General features: G+C 42.1%; 1 protein-coding gene across 1 annotated transcript in view; it reads left to right on the top strand.

The window, feature by feature from the left end:
• The window catches only part of LOC146766756 (uncharacterized), a 106,317-nt gene extending 82,228 nt beyond the window's left edge, over positions 1–24,089 (top strand). Inside the window, exon 14 of the mRNA XM_085586414.1 lies at positions 1,322–24,089. The gene's annotated coding sequence lies outside the window, so the exon portion shown is untranslated. The remainder of the gene's footprint in view (positions 1–1,321) is intronic.
• The last annotated feature ends 644 nt before the right edge of the window (positions 24,090–24,733 follow it).

A 24,733-nucleotide genomic window follows, 5' to 3' on the forward strand; every position in this document is an offset into this window, starting at 1 on the left:
TTTTTAAAAGGTTTTTAAAAAGAAAACAGCATTCTCTACTCCCTCTTTGTATCCTAAAATGAAAAGCCTCTGAGCTATTGTACTAATACATAACCATCTTTTCTTGTCTGCTTTTCTTCAATTGCTGCTTAATTGTTGTGGGTTTTTTCCTTCAGGTCCACCATCAACAAGAAAGCCCCTAATGTCATCTTCCTAGAGAAATGGGCATCGCATTGCTTAATGTTTATAGGCCAAATCCATTCCTTAGCATCTTCCCTTTTTGTCTCAAAACTGATTTAAAACATTTGGAAAATCTGTCTATTCAGCCGGAGTGTTCTGGTGCATTCTTTCCTAGAAACAGTGGGGTCAGATGCGATCTGTCTGATGGACTTTTTTGCTGCAATCTATAGCCGTTTCCCTTGAGTCCTGCCGAGTCTGGCAAAGCAGAGCAGCCCTATAATGGCCTCAATGACAATATGTTCTTTGTGTGAAAGAATCCAGGGGGAAGTGCTGGAAGGTGCTCTGGTCAGTAAAAAAATAGTTTTAGTGCTTGCTTATTTTTATCATTATGTACGTTGCCTCCACTGGAAATATTTTCTTGACAGTAAATAAGCGTCACCATAAAACATTTAACAAGCATGAAGAGAACAAATACAGAGTCCTTTTCATCTTAAAAGGCTTCAGTTGTTAATGTCTGTTATTAGCACGTTTCATTTGAGAGGGCATAAAAGAAGGACTGTATCTTGTGTATTTTTGGACTCACAGTCAAGAGTTTAATCTGTTCACAAATGTAAGTCCCTTATGTGTGATGACAGAAAGATTTCTCTCCCTCTTTAAAAATGTGACCTAGCCCAAAACTCTGTTAGGGCAATACGATGACTGAGCTCTGTAGTTGCATTTTGGCAGGGTTCAGGCATAATGCATAGGTACAATCAGGGAAGCCCCTCTGCAGAAAAGACTTCATCTGCTCCCATAATTGGTGCCCATCTCTGCCTTCCCTAGGATGCTGGTCCAGTGTGCAAGTCTCACCTTCGTTTATTCTGGGTGCCAGCAACACCTACTCACCCTGTTAACTGCAAATCACGCTCTGCTCTTTCAGCTTTGCACACTATTCATTAACAGCTATAAATATTCAGAATCAGAAACATCCCAGTCCTGTATCAACACTGCATGAAACAAAACACATCTGTGCTGCTCTGCTGTATAGGCTCACAGAACACAGCATAGCATTAAGTCCTCCATCACCTCTCCTTAAGCACTTGTAATTAACAAATAATTTGAGAAGCATAGGAGATGGACATGGACAGGTAAGTGGCACCACTTTTTTTTTTTTAATTTTCAGTCATTTGCCTGATCATAACCACACTGTACTGCTGTCATAAAAATGTGGCTTCTGCAATGAGGGGGTACCAGCCTACTCTGGTGGAAAGAAGAAGGCATTTAAAAAGGTCAGTAATAGACCAGGTTTTACACTTTAACTTCAATCACCCACTCCCAGGCAAGGCAAAACATTTATCTGGGTTGGCATTACCTCTCTGAGCTTCCCCTTGGCCAGAGCCATCATCTGGGCAAGGCCTTACATGTGGTCACAAGAGCAGCAGCCACACTGAGCACCTGCTCAGGCAGCAGCCACCGAGCTGTCCCACACCAGTGCCCAGTGCAGCTCAGCGCAGGGCACCCCCTCCAGACAGCACCAGTGTCACACCTTGCCTGATAGTTTAAAGCCAAGTCCCCTGACTGATTCAGAAGCAATAGCCCCACAGGGGTGAGCAGATTTACCAGCTGTCTAGCTTCTCTCGTGACTGATCTCTGAATGTTTGATGTTTGATTTGATTTTGCTCCCTTGCAGCTGGGAGGCTATTTGCATCTGTGCTGTTCTCTACCCACAGTCTTCTCTCTTGGCAATGGGCTGGGTCTTCTTTCTGTGGTCCTTTTCTGTGTTGCAGATCTGCAGTAATCCCCACCCCAACCTCATTACTGTTTCAGGTGGGAGTGGGCAAATTGTGCAGAACCAGACTAAAAATAGCCTAAAAAGAAGAGTTTTGCAGTTTGATTACTTTTACTAGATTTCTTTCTTCCATGTTAGAGGCACCTAAGGCTTTCATTTAATGTTAGGCATTGTGTGACAACCTTCACCCAGGATATCTGGCATGGCTTTCAAGGTTTTGCTGTGGCATGTTGCTGCTGAGTATCTGGCTAGGGCACCGTAACTGCACAAGGCCTTATGAGTGTGGTATCAGGTGTCTGGTGGAGACTCCCAAGGAGCATGAAAACCAGGTAATTCCAGGATATCCAGAAACTTCAAGGTGCTGCCAATTCCCAGAGAGGAAAATGTACCTTTACTGAAGAGCCTGTTGGGTTGCAACTATTTGTTCATAAGCATTTTCACCTAAATGCATCTCTTTAGTGAAGTTCTCAGAAAATGCTTTTCAGAAATGGTCACAAGTACAGAGCTTAGGTCAATATCTGCATTTCTTATAAGTGAATGTGATTAAGATATCTTTGTTAGCTGCTCATTGGAGATAAGATGGGTACAGCTGGAAAAGTAGGGAAAAAGGTTTCCCTATACTATATAACTGAGTGGGATTACGAACATTTTGTCCTGCACAGTAGAAACATGGATCTCCTCTGGGAAAAGGGGGTGAAAGGGAGAGGGGTGGCATGGAGGAGCATTTGCAAGATTATTTGCTTCCAGCACATGGAAGACCAGGTCTGGGTATCCCACACCCCAAGCAGGGTGCCCTGTTCCACAGGATGCTGCCAATGGCGGGTTAGTCCCTGCTGGGCTGGGAGGTAGATGACAGCCTCACTGATAATCTCCCTCAGATTTGGCTGGGTCTCTCCCTTTTGGATTTCAGTAAGGTGTCATTGTTAGTACTGGTGTGCTTTTCTTAGACAAGCAGATTTTATTCCTAAAGCTGGTATCAAAAGATTTGATACCCATGGAGTCAACAGAATATTTCAGACCCACCAATTTATTTACTGGGCTTCTCCATCATGGTGAGACATGACAGCAGAGTGTAGCAGTATTAACTTTCTGTTTTGGGGGGTGAAGATGTTGCATCTGAGGCCTGGCTGTCCCTGACTGTTCCCAAAATGGAGTTGTTCACTAAAGGCAAACCATATCTTAAATAGAGCCACCAAACAAAAAGATATCCTTGAAAGATCATCTAACTATACCAGATCTTGTCTTAATGCAAGCAGTCAAAGAAGATGATCTGCTTTTCTTTTCTTTATATTTTCTTACTTAACATTACTATTTTTGTTTTCCTTACATTTTTTAGACTCGATATCATTGTCTCTTCATCACACAACCAAGTGAAGCTGTTTCTGAGTGAGAAGGAGGGCTGCCACATAGCTGATGAGCAGGTGGGTTTCTGGTAGCTGCTAGCCAGGTATTTTGATAGCAGCAACTCCACTACAATGGCAATACAAAGGCACCATCTTGTGACTCCTGTCCACTTGAGGCCTCACGTGGAAAATGACCAAATTGTGAGATCCAGAAGGAATGCTGCAAACAGTGTTGTAGCCTGACATTTTGCATAGATGAGAGTTTTCTTTTCAGAGCAGACCTCAACTGTAGACCAGGCTGTCTGTAGACCATGAGACACCTTACTCTGTCTCAAAGAAAGGCAGTGCCACACAGTTTTCTGTGGAAAAGCATTGCTGTATATGGGTGTTTGTGTCTTATAGCAGCAGTATGAGGCACACAGATTGCTGAAGCATACCCACAGATCCAGAGGTAGTCTACAAAAATGCATGGCTATTTCTAAAACAACATAAACTGTCATGCATTTGATGGCTTTCCATATCCAGATGGACATTACTTACATGGCCAGTCATTAAAGGTAAACCATATGGCCATCTCTTCTTTTTTTATTGTGAATTTCTCTCAGATGTCAGACTCTCAAATACATTTGGAGTACTTGACTAACATAGGGGCATAAGTTTGTCCTTTCCACCCTACAAGCATTTTACCAGCCAGTGAGCTCTTACTGGCTGCAGAAAGGCAGATTCTGTATGTTCCCTTGCACTGGGTCTCTTTTTGTAATTCCACTATGCTCTCTCCAGACAGTGCCATTAGAGCATGTAAAATTTAATTTCCATCTCATCAGTGTCAGAAGCTGATCAAAGATTGCTCACAAAAAAATTATTGTGCTACTGGCTGCATCCAGAACATATGGGCTTAGCATTAGTCACCATAGCCTCCACAGCTCCTGCAGCAATTATCATCAAGAAGAAGAGGCATGTCGGATACTTTAAAGGCAGACACACATTTCTCGGCGTGTTTCCTGATAGCAAACACCTCTAGTATGGCAGGATAAGTCAGAAATTGAGCCTTATATAAATCTATAATGTAAAGAGTTGACCTCATTGTCACCTAAACCACAATGCCTAGGGCATTTGTGTTATCAGCCACGTGTGTGTACTTTGTCTGGGGGCAGCCCTCCAGTGTGAGCAAATACAGCTCCTGCCTAGGGCAGCGAGGCTGATAGGGTGGCAAGAAACAGCAAAACTGGAATTTTTCCTCATCTAATACCAGCTTCTTTTTTCTGCCATAATGTACTGAGGAATGACACATTCCTTACACTCCTCACACCAAGGGGTATTTTCTGTTGGCTAAACAACACAGAGTATGTCATTTTACTTAACCATCTTTGTAATCTCAGATAATGAAGCCACCAGGCACATATTAAAATTAGCATTGCTACCCCAAGTAGACAGGGTTCTGGGTAGCCTTCTCCCTTGGCTTTGTTTGGAGAAATGCTCATTAAAGTGCAGTTTATGGGAAATGGCTGGAGCCTTTACAAATTGTACCATTTTCTGGAGAAAGCACACACTGCCTTTCTCCTCAAGGCCTTGGGGGTGGCCTTGACTGTTGTTTTTCAGCTGTTCTCTCATCTTGGATTCTACAAGGAATGAAATGTGGTGAGGTGCTGTCAATGGCCTCAATGAGGTGCAGATTAAGGAGGACCACTGGGACCCTGGAAACATGGTGAGCCACCAGCTAGCAGGGAGGAAGAAGAGATCTGAGGGTCCTGTCACACTCTGTGTTCAGTTTTAGCAAACTTGTTAGTGGAAGAGATTTGTTCTTTTTCTTGGGCAACCAACCTTAGTGTAAGCATGGCTCAAACTAAAGTACAAGTCATCTCTTTGGGCCCTTAAGAATTTACAGGGCACAAGGGCCTCACCTCAAAGTAGCCACTGATCACTGAAAATAATATGCAGAGGAGTTTTCATATCTCATCAATTCCATGAGGACTGCAGAGATAAGAACAAGAAAACTTGATGGTTGATACACAGCTTATTTGAAAATCATTTGAGAATAGTGCACAGACATGCAGCTTTTTGTACCTCCTTGTCTGTCTTCATGTAGACATGCACCAAAAGTGATACTTCCTACAACCGTATCTTGGGTACAGTCTTTTCTCAGGAAATTCACTTTGGTTGGATTTCTTTTTCTATAGTCTCACACAAATCCCATAAACTACCATTTTGTTATAGTTTGTTATAAATAACCATATGGATATTAGATAAATATATAGTTGGATTTTGCCTCCCCTGAGTGCAAAGAGGAGTGAATATATCACTTCCACTCTGGCTCTGTTTATGTGATGATGAAGTTGAGAGTTTCCATCCTTCTGTTTTATACCCTCTGAGATAGGGACATGCTTTGAATTACGTAATTTCTTCCTTTCTTTACTCCTTCAGGTGATCTTTCAATAGCTGCTGCGGTCGCTTCTTTGTCTGTTCACATAATAGAAAAATACAATACAGAAACCTTCTACTTTGACATTTCCATCAGGAATAAACTTCCCTGTATGCCTGCCCTTTGCTAACTTCCCACTTGTATTTGAGTTTGCTTCAAAGAGTAAATAGGGAGCCATTCCCAAAAGCACAAGCTCTCTTTGTGAAAAGCCACTCTACAAGGTAAAGGTAGTTTTTGACTCATGACAGATTATAGTCTTTTTCTATAACAATGAACTTCTTAAAATTGTTGCCACAGGAAGTTAAAAATTAGTTACCTGTCTGGGAAGTGTTTAGGTAAGATATGGAACATATCTTCTAATCTTATTTTTGAAGCAAGATCTATGCTATAAATTGAACCATCTTTCTCTCTGTTGCCTTTTTTTCAGCAGTGATTTTCAGGCTCCTTAGGTCTTGCATGTCACTGTAACAGATTATACTGACCACAAATGATATGTGCAGCTACAGTCCTTTAGCATTTTAAATATATTTTCTTCTAGATAATTAACATGGAAAAAAGGAGTGTTAGAACAAAAAAAAAAAAAATCTATCTGTGCATTTTAGGGGAACTGTGCTTTAGAAAGGTGAGACCAAGAGTAGAGGATGTGATTTGCTGGGCATCCTGTGCCTTAAGACCAGATAAGACTCCTCCAATGGAGAGGTTTGCTTATTCCCATGTGGAATAAGCAGTGGAGCATCTAAAGCCAGCAGGACAAAGTGAATCAGGTCATAAATGTACAGTTTGGAGGTTATCCTGTTTGAAGCAGTAATTGCACTACCCAACACTTGCTAAGAAACTGCTGTTTGGGAGGCAAATATTTTGTATCAAGCCATTACTGGGTTTGTTATGAGCTGTGGACACATAATAAAAAATGACTTACAGTAATATCTTGATGATAGTCCCCACACTGATCAACTGCAAATGATCTGATTAACAGTCAGCTGCTGATTCCCAGTTTAATTAATCCTGATGGGCTATTGATGCGCCACAACTGTTTGTCCTAATAATGAGGTTTGAAATTAGACTGCGACAAGCCACTTAGACAGCTGCCAAGGAAAATAATCATTTAGGAAGGCGAGCAGTGGAGACGGCAGAGGAGGAATGGCTGCTATTTGACAGAAAATTCACATGGCTGTGTCACATGTGTTTTATTTTTACATTTGGAGCACATTAACTGTACCAGCAGTAAGTGGTGACTGTGAGACACATAACTAGCTTTACAATTAAGAGTGCTACTTCTCATCAGTATGCAAAAGCTAAACATGAAACATGAAGTGTGTTAATAGCAGAATATATGTAGCTACAGACCATTGAACAATTTAGGTCAGTCCTTTGCAATGTTTAATTAGACTAATATATCTGTTTGCAATTAATAACAGATGTGACAAGCTAATGTGTCCATGTACTGACAAATTAACCTTTGCCCATCAGCTGCTCGGATCTGTGAGAAAAGTGCCATGTTTTGCCTCTGTTCAACTGAACCTAAATAAAATTGCAGGATAATTATAAACATAAATGTTAATAGAATGTGCTTTCCATGGGAAGCAGAGACCAAAAGCAAGTATTTCTCAGCCAGGTCATAGTACTGTACTTTACCACGTGTCAAAACCTGCAAATTATATTTTTCCATTTGTCTCAGTGCAATTAGTGTGTGGTTTGACAGATGCTAGTTCGATAGTCCTCACTGCCAGTAGACCCGGGACATACCAGAAACCCTAAATTAATAGCCAGGATAAGAATGCTTCCATAGCTATTCAATCTTTGGCTTTATTTGCTGTCTGCAAGCAAATGTGCCCTCAATTTGTGACAAGCCTTGCCACTGAAGTGACGTGGCAGACATGTCTGTCAGGACTTGGGCTGAGGCCATCAGCATATTCCAGACAAGTAATGGGAACATCTCTCACCCCCTGGGCTGGTGGTCTGTTTGCATTTCCAATATCACCTCTCTATCACTCTCTTTCTCTCTCCTGCTCCCATCCCCATATATGTATTTTTTAAATATGTATATAAAAATATATGTATCTTAAAGTTATAGGCACCTTATATGTATGTTATATATACGTATTGTAGGTATCTTTCCCTGCTTTGCATTAAGCTCTGTTACTAAACCTCTGTAATTGGTGGGACTTATTGAGATTGTGTTTGTATATATGAATATATATGTATATATGTATGCATGTGTGTATATGTATGCACATTCATACACATATACATACATATGTAAATGTAGGGGTACATATGTATACCTCTATATGCACTTGTCTATTATTTATAGTAAGGGTACTTGAAGATTTTAAATATCATTGTTTATTTTCCTCTAAATTGGATCTAAACTGCAACCTTTTTATCTTTAAGGTTTCAAAAGTGATTGGCATGTTTGGGTGTTCCACATCTCCGTGCTTACCACTTCTGCAAAATCAGCTTTTTTGGGCACATTGACATCTTGGCTTCCTTAAGGACTCTCTGTTAATGGCTCTCAAAGACTAGATACTGACCTAGGCAGGCCCAGTACTGCCATTCGTGAAAGTCTTGCATTTTTGCATGCATGTTGATTAGGAATTAATAGCTGGCATCCCTGGAGGCTGCCTTTGTGCTGAGATGAAATGAAGCCTGTTGTGTGATTCAACATGGCTTGTCCGTGGGAGTAACCAAGCCTGGGACTCCCCTGGGACCCAAGAGATAAGGCTCTAAATGGGGGAACTTTCAGCACACACTCTTGAGAGGTACTTTGCACTAATACCTGAAGTTCTGGTCCTGCCATCAGCCCCATCTTTGGATCATATTTATAGTATCACTCTGAGATTGAGTAGCATCAGTTCATCAGCAGCCTAGAACTAGCAAAAGGATTTGAAGAAGAACCCATAAAAATAGGAAACATTAAAACACAAAGGAGTTATCAATTATGTGTGCTACTGCTCCTTTGGACACTTGCTTTGTGCTGCTGGAATATACACATAAGGGCTGGGTGTATATCGACATCCCTCACCCAAATAAGTGTCAAGAGGTAAAGCATTATTATCTCTCAGCCATAAAACCACAGTCTCCACTCATTTTCCCTCCTAAAGGTCAGACATTCGCAGCCTGCATGTACTGCCCCTAAAATGAATGCCACACTGTCATCAGCATTCAGCACCACAGCTGCAGAATAAAGGGAGCCCAGCCAGCCACATGAGAAAGAGGAGATAAAAAGAAACCAGAAAGCAAAAATAAAATGCCTTAAGTCTGTGCAGCAGGCTTTTGCCCTCCCTCACTAATCAATTGTCCTCCTGGTGTTCATTCTCTGCACCAAGTGACTGGCATGTGGGATGGGCTGTGCAGAGACCACCAGTCACCCAGGTACAGCACAGCCCTGGCCCTTGCTGGCCAGAGCAGCAGTGAGGCACCCTGTAGCTCTTCGTGCAAAGAGCCAACAAGTGCTGCTTCCACAGCACGAGGGACTCATCCTCCTAAGCTCTGAGAGGCCTTGAGACCCTTGTTCTCTTCCACTTAATATGAGTTTTGTTTTACAGTGAAATGTTTCTCTGCAAAAGCTGTCCTTAGCAAGAGGAGTGGAGGTGCAGAGCAGCAGGAGCCGTGGGGTGCTCCACATGCCCCTTTGGTGGCACCTCTCCCTGCTGTCTGTTGAGAAACCCATATCACTGATGGGATTTATTCAGTTGGACCTTGGGCAATGTTATCACCCACCAAGCTCATCAGTGTTACAGCAACAAGTCACAGGACATTCCTACATATAAAGGCCAAATATTCTTTCCCATAAACTGTGTCTTAAATAAATTTTTTTTATTGAAATTACCACCTCACTTGAAACTCTGAATAGGCATTTGTCAATTCTACCTTGGAATGATTTTCTTTTTTATTTTTTTTCCTTCTGATCTGTTAGGAATATTCATCCTTCAAATTATAATTAAGTTTAGAAAGGTATGTAATCTGAATCAAGCAACAGCTTAGAGTGCAGGTTATGTTGACATATCAACAGTCTGGGAAGTAAGCAATCCCAATCTTTCCCTCAAAGCTGTGATGTGAGGGCAGTAGAAGTAAGGGTAGAAGGAAGAGACTGTGTGCTGAGAACTCCAGCATCACAGATGGACATTTGCCCAGAAAGGAACAAGCCCTGTGACACAAAATGCTGCCCAAAAACTGTTTAGGTAGAGCCTATGTGCATGTTTGTGGAAGAGGCCTCTGTCAAAGCAACAGCCAGAGGTTCAGGCCCTTGTTTCCCTTTCTGGCCTGAGTTTTGCTCTGTGAGATTGGTGACAGGACAATCCAGGGCACATTGGTGTATGTTTGTCTTTCCAGAGCAGCACAAGGGAAGACTTGCTCATGCTCAGGAACTGGAAGTGCCCAGAGCATGACCTGCAGGGCGCCTGTGCCAGCTACACTATGGGCTTGTCTTTTCAGGTTTGCTTTTAATAATTGTTCAACAGCTCATGTGTTTGAAGGAGGGAATAGATTTTGAGATTACTCCTGCCCCCTTTTTGCCCTGTGTATCTTTGGGAGCGTGGCAGAAAGGTAGATGCTGGCGCTCAGGGAAAAAAGAAGTGTAATGGATTGGAAAAGTGTATACTTTACTTTGAAAAGTTCATCCATGTGTTTCTGGGTAGTTTAAAAAAAAAAAAGAAATCTATAAATGCTACATAACTTTTTAATGAATATGGCCTTTAGCTAGGCTGAACTTCCAAAAATGGATTTGAACCACTACAATACTGTATCCTGACAGATTGAGGATGCCTGTATTTGTGTGCTTCCAGGAAACCACTGTCACAACTGTATGTGAACCTAATAGCAGCAGATACAGAACCAATGACTTCTAAATGAAGTGTGAGGCTTTATTATCCCTCTCAACCCAGTTCTGAAAGGCTCCTCACCAGGGAGTGAGTAGTTTACTGCCTTGTGTGGGGCTGCTGAGTTGAGGGATGTACCTGAGCCTGTTTCTGCAGGAAGCCAATACAGAGGATTGAAAGATGATCAGCTAAACGCTGAAGTCCCTGTCCTTTGGGTTAGCATGATCCTGCCACATCAAATCTCCCCACAGAGGTGCCAAAGGTGGATGTTGTGTGCAGGATCCCACCACAATGCCCAGTCCACATGCTGAACACAGGATTCTCTCTTCTGAGTATTTAGGTAGCAAAGAGAAAATGAATTAAACTCTGATATTCAGCATATATGCAGGCATAATAGATAGGGTGGAATTAACTCTTTGACTGTCATTCTTGTTATTTTATTTTAAAATGTGAGGCTTTTTATTATTTCTTCATGTGCACATCAACTTTTGTGTCTCTTGTTGCAAGACTTGCTTCATTTCTCTGTAGAGCTACAATCAAAGGACACATGTATGAGGGGTCTAATAATTTTCAGAGATTTTTATTTCAAGCCATTAAAGCTGAAATACATTACTCCCTTTCCAAAGCTTTCAGAAAATAAGCAGATGAAAGCTGTGGGCTTTCTGTTGTTCTTGTTCTTCCACTTGTACAAATAACACATAATAACATCTGCATTCAAAAACTGGGTTTGTTGCCCTTCATATCCCAAACCAGTATAAATTGATGTGGTTCAGATCAGCTATTAAAAATTCCTCCCTACCTTTGTCTCAATTTATAGCAAAGCAATATGGCTCTTGTAGACTGGTATTATGAATAAATGGTATTACTGCATAACCTATCATGTGAAATTAGATTCTCTATCAAAAACAAAAGTTTTAGTAGGATGAAATTATGATTCTGTGAGCAGGTCTCCTGCTCTGGCATCAACATTGATGCAAAATTGATGAAACTTCCAAGTGAAATTGCATTGTTTGATCTTCACAGTCCTGGAATAACATAGCCTAAAGCTACAGTTTCTGTAAACTTACTTTGCACAAACGACTTAGCCAGTACTGATGTATTGACATAGTGTGCCCATGAATGACATTAGGGCTACTTAGAAAAGAGACAAAATAACAGCAAAAGAATGCAGCAATTGGTTCTGAAATTACCTTTTTCCAGTGAACCTCTCTGAAAAATTACCTTTTTCTGCTGAGTCTCACTCAAAAATTACCTTTTCCAACTGAAGCTCTCTCAAAGTGCCTTGATGTTAAGCAATATAGTTTTTAGTTGAAAATGTCACAAGGCCATGAAAAGAAATTGATAGAAAATTTCAGGGTTCCTTGTTGATATTTGAAGCAGCCTGTGGATTTTTGTTCTTTAACACAGATCTTCTCTGCTGTGCTACCACTTTGATTTCTGTATTGCCCAAACCAGCATGTTTCTAGGCTTAATGGCTTCACCGAAAGGAACGTGAAGGTGATTTAGTTATTTCTGTGGAGGTGATGTTCCACAACAAAATTGGTAAACAGATGTCTTCTGAGCCCTTTCCAATTGCATACAAGGCATTGGTTTGTTTTTAATCATGAATTAGAAAAAATAATCTCTCTCAATGTCTTTCTTTTTAATGCATCTATAAATGCAATAGTACTCTGATTGTCTGAACTGCTTAGGTGCAGGTGTTCAGATATTTGTCTACGTATGTGGCTGACAGGAAACAGTGATCCAGAGCTCGTGGAAATCAATGGAAGGACTCCCACAGCATCAGCAGGCTTTAGTTCCAACCTGTAACTGGAAGTTAAGAGACCAGGTGACTGTCAGCAGGAATTTAGGAGGAGGAGGATTGCAAAGGCAAGGATCAGGTTTTTCTGTACTTGATAAGACTGAAGCCTCAGGCTGTTCATGCAGGTGGATCTAACACCTGTACACAGCCTCAGTGAACTGTGGCAGGCAAAAGAGGCAGTGTATTAGCAAAACTGGGAGCCAGGAGACACCAAGATTAAAGGTATGGGCACCTGAATAAGATACCAAGAGACAGCTGGGGGATAATTTTACAGTGCAGTGGCAGTAATTGCACGTGTACAAGTTCTTACTGTGGTACATGCAAAGTGAACTTCCTCTGAGGAGTAAGGTACTTTGCATTTACTGAGCGTTTGAGCATGGATGCAGGCAAATACTGCAGAAGAGCTGGCTCTCTGCTAGCTCCCACCCTTGGAATGAGTTCACATGCTCATAACATAGGAGGGAGTTCATCTCACTTGGCCTAAAATAGCAATTAAAGTTCCCTCAATAGTCAATGGAGACAGAGAGACCCCATCAAGTTCCTGGTGGAATTTTCATCCCTTCTGATCACAGGTCCTTAGGAAGTTTTGGGCATTCCTGCATGCAGTCAGCCTGCCATGCTCCATCCTGTACACAGTCCTCCACAGAGGTGGCTGTGCAGGACCTGCAGTAGCTGGGACACAGCACTGCACCCTCTGTGCCCTGCTGTCCTCTGCCCAGCTCCTGAAGGAACTGCCCTGGGCAGCTCTCTCTTCCTGTTCAGAGTGGAGGGGCATCAAAGACAGCCAGCTATGACTGGATGGGGCAGCTCCATCACAAAGATGTGGGAACAAGGGCTGGCTGCATGGATGCTCTGGGCTGATTTGAATGAGCTGTGGATAGGAGATTGCCTCTGAAACACAGTGCAGGTCCAGCAGCTTATGGAGACGGCGAGCAATGACCGACCCAACAAAAAGGGAGAAATGCAGTCTTGGACTTTGTAACTCCCCAAAGGACAGCGTTTCCAGCTGGATTTCATGGGAGGAAAGTTGTACACAGGTTGTGATTTTAAACATAAATTGTTCAAAACTGACAGATGATAACTAAATAAATTAATTAAACATAAATGAATTAGAGCTAAAATTAAGAAGAATAGTTATGAATCCCTTTTGGTTGTGTATTGTACTACAAAGGAACAAGAACAATGCATTTCAGAGAGGATACTTGAGCATCAGCTATTGTCGGTCGATGAACACTGCTAGATCAGCTTTGAAGTTTATATTTAATTAATATATTGAGCAAATTTAGCCAGAAAAAAGCCTACAGGAGGAACAAAATACTCCTCATAGAAAAGTGCATCTTGTGTAAGTTTTCAAGGCACTGTAGAATATTTATTACAGGTTATAGCATTTCAAACTGATGCCCCTTAATTCAGGGAAGACATAAGATTAACCCAAACCCTAAAAATGTGAAAAACTCACTGCTTCCCTTAGAAAATCTATCCAATGCCTTCATTAATGTCATGTATATTGACTTAAATCATCAGTCAATGCTTTCTGCCTGTGGGTCTGACATTGTTACCAGGATTGTAACTACAGCTGGCTCAAAATAGACAGTTATGCACTGTGAAAGCATTTGAGGCATCAGAATTTGTTATCAATATCTGTAACTGCAGAGGAATGAACTCTTCCGTGTTATTGCACTAACTGAAGTTTAATGAAACTAATGGAGACATCCTCAGACATTTTGGGCTGGATGTATGTGCCTTGCCAGAGGTGGAGCAGTGCTGTGGTTCAGCATGTGCCTGAATAGACATGTGTTGGCTCTGAGTGCCACCTGGGTGGTGGTAGGAAGGTCACAAAGCATTTTTGCATAGTTTTGGGACTGGTTTCTGCCTTTGCCAGTCTCCCTTAGCTCATGGAAGGCTTAGGGGACATTTCCAGCAGGGGTGAAAAGAAGGATGTGAATGTAAGTATTTCTATTCACAGTATAACAGTAATTTACAGTATTCATGCCCAGTAAGAACATTTGGTGTGGGGTACATCTTTTTAATAGAGGATGTTAATTTTTATGAAAATCATGTTTTCTTGTGCCAGTCCAAATCTTTCTGGGTGAAAGCAGTTTGCCAGGACTGATGAGGGGAAAAAGAGTGCACCATTCTACCTGTGGCTCAGGCAAGGAGCACTATGAAGCCCTTCAGCCCACAGACAGCAGTGAAGATTCCTCAAGGGTGATGCCAGCACAGGAGGTGCAGGTACCTGTGCAGAAGTGAGTGCTCTGCAGAGCAGGGTGCAGTGACAGCCAGGGAGCTAACAGAGGGAGGTTCACAAGCAAATCCTGCAGAAGACAGCCTTTGCACAATGTTAGTGTGTGGGAATCCACACTGTGTCTTTTCCAAACACATCCTCTTCTTCTTGTTAGTAACACTCTGCAGTAGTTCCCTCTTCAGATTGTGCCATAATACCACACGGAGGTGTAACTCTTTACCAGGCCAAAAGGGCAAAGTAAAAAACTGTAGCTACACTCCTTATGAGGCAGGGCAACAAATGTCCTACAGTTTTCCTGAAGGAAAGAGTACTCTTAATCTTTGCATTTAAAAGACATGGAATGTATCTCTTTCCAAATCAGCATCCATTTCCAAGGAGTCAGCTCTGGGATCCCACAGCCCAGCCAGGTCTACCTCTGGGTCTGCCTCTGCTGAGCTCAGCTTTTGGGGCTGCATGTGGCCAACGTGCCCAAACAACTCCCAGAGGAAAGCTGTTCTGTTGGAAGAATTGTCTGTTTGTTAATCAGGAGACACAGGCCAGCTCTTTTAGCAATAATTAGCATGGTGCACTCGGGTATCCTGGCATAGAGAGATGAGATTTTAACACTCAGTTACATTTCATGCTGAAACAAATCTATTACAACCTTTGGAATTTAAATCATTGCTACCTCATTAACCTGCTAATGGACACAGAATCACAGAATAATCTGAGCTGGAAGGAACCCAGAAGGACCATCAAGTCCAAGCCTTGTGAATGATCCATACAGGTATCAAACCTGTGGCCTTGGCATTTCTGGCACCATGCTCCAGCTAACAGGGCTGTCCTGTCTATAGATAACCAAAAATCAAGGAGAAGTGTGATTTTGTAGATTTTGGAAGTCCATTTCTAATACACAGGAGCTCTTTTCAGGAACTGAATTTTGAGCAAAGCTGAATGCCAAGGGGTAAGTTTGCTGTCATTTTATAAAGATAAGCTGGGACTGAACACCTGGCACATCTAAACCTCAGAGTGACTAGGAGCTGGAGATACACAAGAAATGTAGGCTAGAGGAGTGGTGGAGGTCCCCCTTGAAGAATAGTTTAGGTAAGTACACTCCTATTTGAAATTTCTACAAACTTACATGGATAGGAAAGCTATGATATTTCCTGTCCCATTATAATTTTATGTTCCTTAAAAACGAATACCTGAAGTACACACTATAAAAGCAGGACTGAAGTCATTAACAGGCCAGATAGGATACTATCAAAGTGTCTGTGACTCTCCACATATATTAGTGGTGGAACTTGCTTTCCATAAATAGGCCAGCAAAATAACTGTTCTCCAAACAAATCCTCCTAAAGAAAATGCTCAGCCTGAAGTCCAAATCCCCTAAAGACTTTTTTGTTTTTAACATCACATATATTTTTAGTGTTCTTTCAAGTGTTCCTGACGTTGTTTTTCACCTTAGGAGACCCCCAACAACATGTCGTATGCCTTCATCCCCCGTAATTTTGCAGCTGTGTCAGTGCCTGGGCGGAAGAGACGCCTGTTTGCATTTTTGGTGGCTCACCTGTGCATGCAAGCTCCCACCCCGCCCGTGTGAGGAGGAGGAGAGCAGCGCCGAGGAGTCCAGCCCCCAGGCTGAGGTTTGAGCCCCGTGCCCGGAGCGGTCACGGAGCCGTGCCCAGCCCGGGGCCGTCCGCGCCGCCCGGGAGCCCCGCGGCGGTGCCGCTCCCGGGGAGCCGCTCCCGGCGCTGTCTGGGAGCCCACCGCTACATGTCCCATGGATGGAGCGGAGGCGAGGAGCGCTGCTCATCGCCAGCCGGCCGGCCGGGCCGGGGCTCCGCTCCCTCCGTCTGGCCACAGAACAGCTACAAGGAGCCTGCCCAGTCTCATTTCAAGCCCGGCCATACACTCAGCACTCCTGCTGGCAGACCAGGCTGGGGTTAAGGTTTCCACCGCCTCTCAGCACACAGAACTGCCTGCCCGGGGTCAAGTTTGTCCTGTCATTTATTTTCTTTTAAGGGCGTACATTTTTAATAGAAGCAGGTGTCACATTTTTCTATTGCAAGAGGAATGTAAGACTCCCTATGTTGATTTCTATGAAAGTGAAGGCAAATTGAGGATGGTTTTTATTTTCTGTTGTAGTCTGGAAAGGTCCAAGGTTACAAAGTGGACAGCCCAAAGGCTCAGAAACATGAAGTTGACACTACCTTCTGCAAACCCCTGCTGCCCTTGAGTGGTCCAGAAATCCTCTTTCATACTGATGCTCCTTAGCTTCTACAAACACATACGTTCTTTCAAATGTTTAGACCAGGGGAAGCAAAGGAAGCATTTATCAATATAATATTTTTTAAAATCCATTTAAATTATGGAAATAAAGTCTGAAACACTGCAGGAGTGTCCCAGACAGACAGGTGCAGCTTGCTTGCCAGAAATATGGGACTGGAACTGGGGAAATGAGCAAGCTGATATAACACAAACACATGTTGGGGGAAAAAAAAAATAGAAAGAATAGAAGAATAGTCCTGGAGCCAATTGCTATGGACGTGTTTTATGTGCTGGAAAACCTCTGACAATACATAGCTGGCTGAAAAAAATCAGAGTTGATAGCAAAAAACATGCAGCTAGTATTTATGTCTTGCTCTTTAAGCAAAATGTAACAAAAAAAGAAGAAGAGGAATCATGAGTTATTTGGTGATCATTTATATCTTACAGGGAATGAGACTCACTTGATTAAAAACTAGCTGAAAGAATACACCTGTTTAAAAATCCCAGTTGATTAGTTTATATAAGGCCAGGGATTAAGGGTATCTCCAATGTCATCCACCTTTATTTTTTGTGTGCTGCATTATGGCAACCTTGAATATTTCTGCCCTAGCCATAGGCAGTGACATCCAGTAGTGAGGGCAAAAATGAACAGCTACAACCTTTTTTCCCCACATCTAAATTTACCTGATAAGTAGCTCAAAACATGGTTCTCCTCTGTGACCACCCTCAAGCTGCTGAGCACTTGTAGGCAAAATTCCACCCACCCCTTCACTCCACAAGCAGGGAACAAGCAGCAGCAGTAGAAAAATTAAAGTATAGCCTATTGAAATTTATTTTGGGGGATTATTATTATTATCATTGTTGCTGCTTTTTTGTTATTGTTATTGCTGAAATTTCTGTGTTTGTTGCTATTAATTTGGTTACCAATATCCCAAGAGGTAATACAGTTTAAAACCTAGGACTTTCAGCACAGCAGCAGAGCCAAAACTCCTGCAAACAGAGCTGAATCCTGGGCTGCTGCAAAGGGTAAGAAGGGGAAAAAGGTCATCATTCATGATAGGAGTGGTCTGTCAATGACAATGGCTGTTGTGCTTATCTCCACTGTATGAAAACCTTCTTTATTTAACAAATTAATGTTCCCCTCTGTGGTGCACAGAAATGCAAAGCAAGTGTCTCAGAGCTTGGTTCTGTCAGGGCCAGCTGGCCAGGGGTTACCCTGGTACCCTGGAGGTCTGAGAGGTGAAACTGGAACAGACCAGGACAAATCCTTCTGGAAAGCAGACCAGAAGGTGAGCTTGGAAAGCAGTTCTGCTTTCTGCTGCTCTGCCAGAGCAGAAAATGTTGGATTCGAAAATGTTGCTGAGGAAAAGGGAGAACCAGGAGGAGGAAGCCTATGGAGCAACTCTAACCCTCTGAGTGCTCATGAGGCATAACAGCCCCACACAGTTACCATCAATTTCTCTGTGAATTACCACATTGGTATGGATGCATTGATGGCTGATATCCTTTGAGTTAAGTAACAGTTAAGTAACAGAATAAACATGAATTTGTACTCTTAAACCCCCTCCTGCTGTGTTTAATGAATTTTTAGTTCAGGATGTACATAAATAATCAGGCAAATCAAATAACAGGAATTACATTTTACAAAAAAAAATAATTAAACCAAAAGTATAGACTTAGTCTCTGTTATACAAAGAAATGTAAATAATCTCTGCCAAGAAGTGCAGGAGTTCGCTTACCGAGCTTTAACAGTCACCCACACTGACAGGCGGGAGGCTTATACAAATATTGTCTTTTATTATAATGCGGAAAACATAAAGCTGTACCAGGAGTAATGATAATTTTTGAAAGCTATTGGAAAATAACATAAATTCCTGCATTCAACAATTACTTTTTTACATAAATAACAATTTCAATCGAGTTCATTAGTTAAAATTAAAACCAGTTTATTAAAAAAGCATCATTAAAACGTGTGGTGTGGAGCAGAATATTCTTCAAACTGGGACATGAAGCAATAGTGAGATAGCACTGAGTCACATTTATTATTGTTCTTCTGAAAACAGGGAAAAATTTCTGTGGCTGGGACTTGATACTCCATATGCCGGCTTGAGTTTTGCTTTGTGTGGGTTTGTTGTTTTTTTTGTGAGCATACTGTTATTTCATATTCTTTTTTTCATTCCTCTGTTTAGAAAGAAAAAAGTGAACAAGCAAAGCACAACCTTTGGTAGACTGATCTGTGACACCCCATAATCTTTTGATACTGCCTTGATTTCTAATTGTGTTTTTCACATTTTTAGCAAAAGAAATATGAAAAAATCAGAAGTGTAACCTATATTATTATACTTTAATGTGATGTTCTACTTTTCTGTTTGTAGTTCTTGAAGTTTTTGTCTTACTTCATTAAACATTTAATAAATCACTGCCAGTTTTGTGACAGATTTTAACCATAACACAAACAGCAGGAGGTGTAAACTCAGTTCAGTTCGTATAGGCATATAATATCCGTGTCGACATCATCATCCCCTCAAGGCATATTGGCAAAATGGCCAATGGAAGCTAAGCTTTTTCCGACAAAGCTTCGAAAATAAAGTTTTCTTCTTTTATCTTACTACAAATCAATTGGAGCCCTTACAGCAAAATCCTATAAAATAACTTCAAACACTGCTTCTTAGTCTAAAAATTTGTATTATGGCTAAAACTCTTTGAAGCTTTATGACTGAAGTTTGGAGAAAAATGATTTAAGTGCTATCTGCTAGACATCAGAGTGTCAAATTTCTCTCAGTTTTCTTGACACATAAACTGCTACCTACTGTATGTTTTCTAGAGGTTTTTTCTTTCTTTTAACCACCTAACCCAGCTTGCTTGATGAAAGTTTCTTAACTGCAGTTTATCCCATTGAATTAATACCCTTTTAAGCTTTGGCTTAAAATAACTGATTGCTTTATTTTTGATTTTCAGCATCTCTGACAACACAGGTGGCAAGGAGGTGGGGAAAAAAGCTGCTTTGCAAGTGTCATATTGATTTTTTAATAGAAAATAAACAGGTAAGGTGCCCAAAACAACACATTTGCAAAATGCACAAGTGAGTCCTTGCTTTGGGGCAAATGTTGGAATAAGGTCTATTGCAGTAAGCTGTTTCTCAAAGGGGAGAAAAATTCCTCCTGCAGGAAAAGCTGTGCATGGATGGCTCATAAGACATCCAGAAATGCTGGCAGTAAATAAGGTTTCATATTGCTCCTTTTGAAACATGTCAGTGAAAAAGAGCCCCTCGCATGCTGCAGCACAAGTGGGCAATGGTTAAATGGTTAAATACTTTTGATTGATCCTGAAGTACCTAAAGGCCTGAGGAGACCAGGAGCAGGATGTCCAGCTGCCATTGGTCTTTTCTCTCAGGCAGAATTTGGTCCTTTCAACCCAGGCCACCATCAGTGCCCAGCACCAATGTGGTGGTTTGGGTACAAACACCACCATGAAATGTCATTTGGAACAGCTTTATTTGGTTAAAATTTCCAGAGTGCAAAAACCTGAGGAAAGAACTTTGAAACTAGGGGCACAAAAATAAAATTTTGATCTAAAGCATACCTTTTGTTTACCTTTTTTATTTCATTAAAAAAAAAAACAGAAAATACTGTCAAAATTCTCCATAGAAGAAAAATGATGTTGCATTAACAGAATTGCATCAAAGTGACATGCCAAAATTCAGTAAGATGGTTACCACACAAAAATTAAGCAAGGAGCACAAAATCTTCTGCAGAGAACAATGGCAAGACAATTAAAAAAAAAAAAAAAAAAAAAAAACCACAATCCCAAACCAGCAAGTCTGCCATTCTCTCTACTGCGACCTTGCAAAATTTTATTTACCCAACATGATTGATTTATTTTGATAGGCAGGCAAAATATAATAATTTAAGGGAAGAAGGAGGAAAAGGGAGGGGGTCCATTATCATCAACTTGGAAAAGGATGGGTGAATAGATTTTGTGCCTGAGCTGGTAAATTTGTAGTACATCTTCACATGGCTGGAATAACATAATAAAGTGACTTAAATATAAATGCCATGTAAGAACTTCTCCATAGTGAACAGTTAAAATCATGGCATTCAAATGAACTTCCTCATCAGCGTCTGCTTTTGCTGCTAATTTGCTGAAGTAGATCTGCTGTCTTTACTTCCCCATTCCTCTTGCTATACCTCAAGGCATGCTGGGGGCTCACCCATCATGTGCTGGCTCATAACAAGTAAAGAAGAGGGAGCTTGATTGCAGTGTACAAGAAACTGAAGTGTAGGTCCGAGGGGTTGCAGGAAACCATCAGCTGTTTAGAACGGGAGAGCTGGAAAAAGATCTTGCCAAGGAAAACCTTGCATGAAGTCAGATGGCAAGTTCCCCCAGAGCAGGCATGGAGAGCACTGTGAGCGGGGGGAGCTGAGCTGCTCGGGGCAGGACGCTCCAGAGCACGCTAAGGACAAAGCCCTCTGGAAGGCCACATCATGCCTGATGGGCTTTTAATGCTGAACAATTGCAAATTGCCATTAATGCTCCAATAGAACACAGATACACAAGACTATTCCCTTCTGTCATGAGGCATTAGGTCAAAAGACTGGATAATAACAGCAGTATTAGTCCCACCAGAGAGCTGGGCTGACACAGGCTGCACGGACATGTGGGCATGTTTTTGGCACTTGAGACAGCGCCATGATCTAACTTTCCATCTCTCATGTCACATAACACACGGCGTTGAGCAGGCCCTGGGCTCTAGGAGGCAGCTCTGAAAATGTGCTTTGCCTTTTCATGATCTTTTCACCTGGCCTGTTATGATATAGTAGGTAAAGGAAGCTGAAACGTAAGAAAATGGCTGGGTAGGTATTAAACCCCCAAACAGTTTAACACACTCTTCCTGTACTGATTCTCCACTATAAAACACCAGGCTGCAATGCAGATGATAAAGCTCCATCTGACAACAAAATCCTGACTTCACACTACCAGTCACATCGATCAACATCTGAACTAATGTCAGAGTCTTCTCTTACTAATGAGCTGCTGCACTGAGATGCAGCTTTGCTATCAGTCAGATACCTGTAATGAGGTAGAATGAATGGCAAGACCCCTCTTCAGACGCTTTCTCTCATCTAGCCACAGAGGGGCTTCGTTGTTCACTTATTTTTGGTACAGACAAAGAGTTTCTTCCTGAAGGTCTCTACTAGCATCACACAGTTACTCTAGCACCTATTTTATATGTTAGCTGCAGCTGTTTGGAAAATTTCTACCAGGAATTAATCTTTTTTTTTCTTCCCTTCTAATCATTTGCAATCCCACTGCTTCCATATAAGGGCTGTGGTCCCAGTGCTTGCATATAATGACATTTTAATGTGCACTTCAAATTCAAATGAAAGTACCTTGCCATGTTTCCAAGTTGGACATGTTCATGTAGCACTCTGCTTTCCTTAGATTATCTGGCTACAATGCACATTTGTCCAGCTGTTTATGCTTTGATTTTAAGCCATAGCTACCATGCAGTGGTGTATCCCATTTACCCATCCCTTAATATCACAGGAGGGATATACTTCAAATCTATAGCTTTCCATCAATATAACAAAGCCACACTAATGATTTATTTTTCTTTGCCTGCCATGCTACTGCTGAATGGTCTGAACTGAAGTTACTGTCAGACCCAGAGGTTCCACCCAAATCTCATCTAAGGCAGTTTGCTAAGAAGGTAATTCACAGCTGCAGTGATTGAAGAAGAACCCTAAAACTGTAATAGAGGAAAACTCAATAAACAGTAAGGAAAGCTCCAACATTTGTTACGAGCACTCTCTTTAGATACTAAAGTAAGAGTGGTTTTCTGTACCGGGGTTAAGTCTCAGCACAGAGAAGTTAGCTATTGTTTGTTGCTCCTATGAAAACAGTCATTACAGAAAGGCTGGGCTTAGGTTTGTGCTGCAAACTGAGGCTGTGACTTGAATCTTTCTCATCTTCCCAAATATTTCAGTCAGGTTTTGTTTTTCTTTGTCTTAAACCAACATCTTATGTCTCTCAGTGGCAGGTCTCAGCATGCAATTATTTATGCGTGTCTCATTCCATGCCACATAAAAAGGGTTATCAAGTTTGTATCTTTAAGACTAATGAGCTGTTGGTTAACACTTTTGAGGCAATTAACCAGAGCTATCACTTCTTATCCACCGACAGAGATATTGTTGCATTCAAATTACCTGCACGGGGCAAGGCACAGGTCTGGAGTTCAGCCCCTGCTTGTTCGCCCTGACAGACAAGGCTGCAGGTGACAGGCAACGGGAAGCCAGGAGTGACCCCTCCACCAGAGCCTTGGTATGATGGTTTATGTGGTCTCTGACATCAGCTGAAGACAATTTGGGGCAGATACCTATCTAGTGGCACTCAGCAGAAGTGTTTGTATTTGTTCTGCCACACATGCAGCCCATCTCAGAGCAGTTCTCAGAGCATGGCAGCTTTTCACACAGCCAAGCACCTCTCCTGCTGCCTGCAAGGGACCTGGCCAGGACTTCTCAGCACCCTGTCAGTGTCTGGATGCTGCATCAGTCCCTCAGGGCCAGTGGCATCTGGCTCAGGCTAAAACCACCCCCTTCAGGCTCCTCTGACTGCTGCCAAGGGACCAATAAACAGCCAAAATCAGGGCAGAGCAAATACTCTTCAACAATGGTTTTAACCATTATCTTCAACAATAGATATGCAGGAAAATCTGGTGAGGGTGTGATGAAGTCTCCCAGGGTGTGTCTGCTGTAAAGATGTAGTGACTTCTATTTTCATGTTCAAGCAACTACTGGGAAGTAACCTGTAAGGTGCAGAGTTTTCTTCTGCCTTTAAAATACATGCCTTCAAAACACCTACTATTATTTCCTGAACAACTGAGATATATTGCTGTGAAATAATTTTTTTTTGGTGAAAAGACTAATGCTTCAAATGCATCTCATTGAAAATATTTTTTTTTTCCTGTTTCCAGGATTAGTATTTCATTTGAAGTTAATTTTGTATTATTAGAAAGAGAGGGTCTCATTTTTCTTTTCAAGTGTGCCCTTGTCAAAAGACCATTTTTTGTGACAGTGCACTTTGCAGGAGCCTTGTGGACCCACTGGGCTGTGGGAGGAAAAGATCGTGGCTGCCAGGAGCAGCAGTCCCGCAGCGGCCGGTGCAGCGGTGTGTGTGCCGCAGTGCCTCACTGGACACGCAGCCACAGCTTCTGCACTGCCTGGGGCAGCAGGAGGAGCTGGTCCCTGGCTGGGGCAGGGGGCTGCCTGCACTCCTTCCCTGCTGGAAGTGCCAGGGCCCAGCACCGCCTGGCTGGCAGCAGCACAGGCATGTCTGCAAAGAGACACAGCCACCACAGCAGTGCCTCCCTCGGGTGCAAGCCTCAGGAGCTCTCTGCAGCCTGGGCTAAGCATCCCACCAGCCGCAGGAGCAGGGTGAGCCCTGAGCAGCAAGCACAGCCTGGCTGCAGGTGGCAGGGCAGCCCCCTAAGCAGACACAGAGTCAAAGCAGTGGTTCATCCTCCTTGATGCACATCCTGCTCACAGGTTTTTGCTGGTAGAAGTTTCCATAATCCTGGGTTGCACCTGAGAGAGGGATTCTGCTACCTGGGCTGCGGCTGCCATTCCCTAATGGTGCAGAAAAGCACTGGTGGGAAAGCGTGGCAATTCTAAAGATATTGTAAATAAAATAAATCCATGAGGCTAGAGGGAGGTGATGTTCCACCTGAGATTCATATGCAAACTCTGAAATATTAAAAGCACCCTGGTGAAGGCATTGCTAATTAAAAGGATAAAATATGCACGCATAGAGAACAGATTATTTAAAACATAAATTATTTCTTATTAAGATAATAGTGTCTAACTAAATGTTGAAAGAACTGGATAGTAGTTTACACTGTAAAATGATCTGTTAAATATGTTCCTGTTAAC

This window comes from Lonchura striata, chromosome 8, assembly GCF_050655825.1.
Source record: "Lonchura striata isolate lonStrDom1 chromosome 8, ASM5065582v1, whole genome shotgun sequence".
Taxonomy (NCBI): Eukaryota; Metazoa; Chordata; class Aves; order Passeriformes; family Estrildidae; genus Lonchura; species Lonchura striata.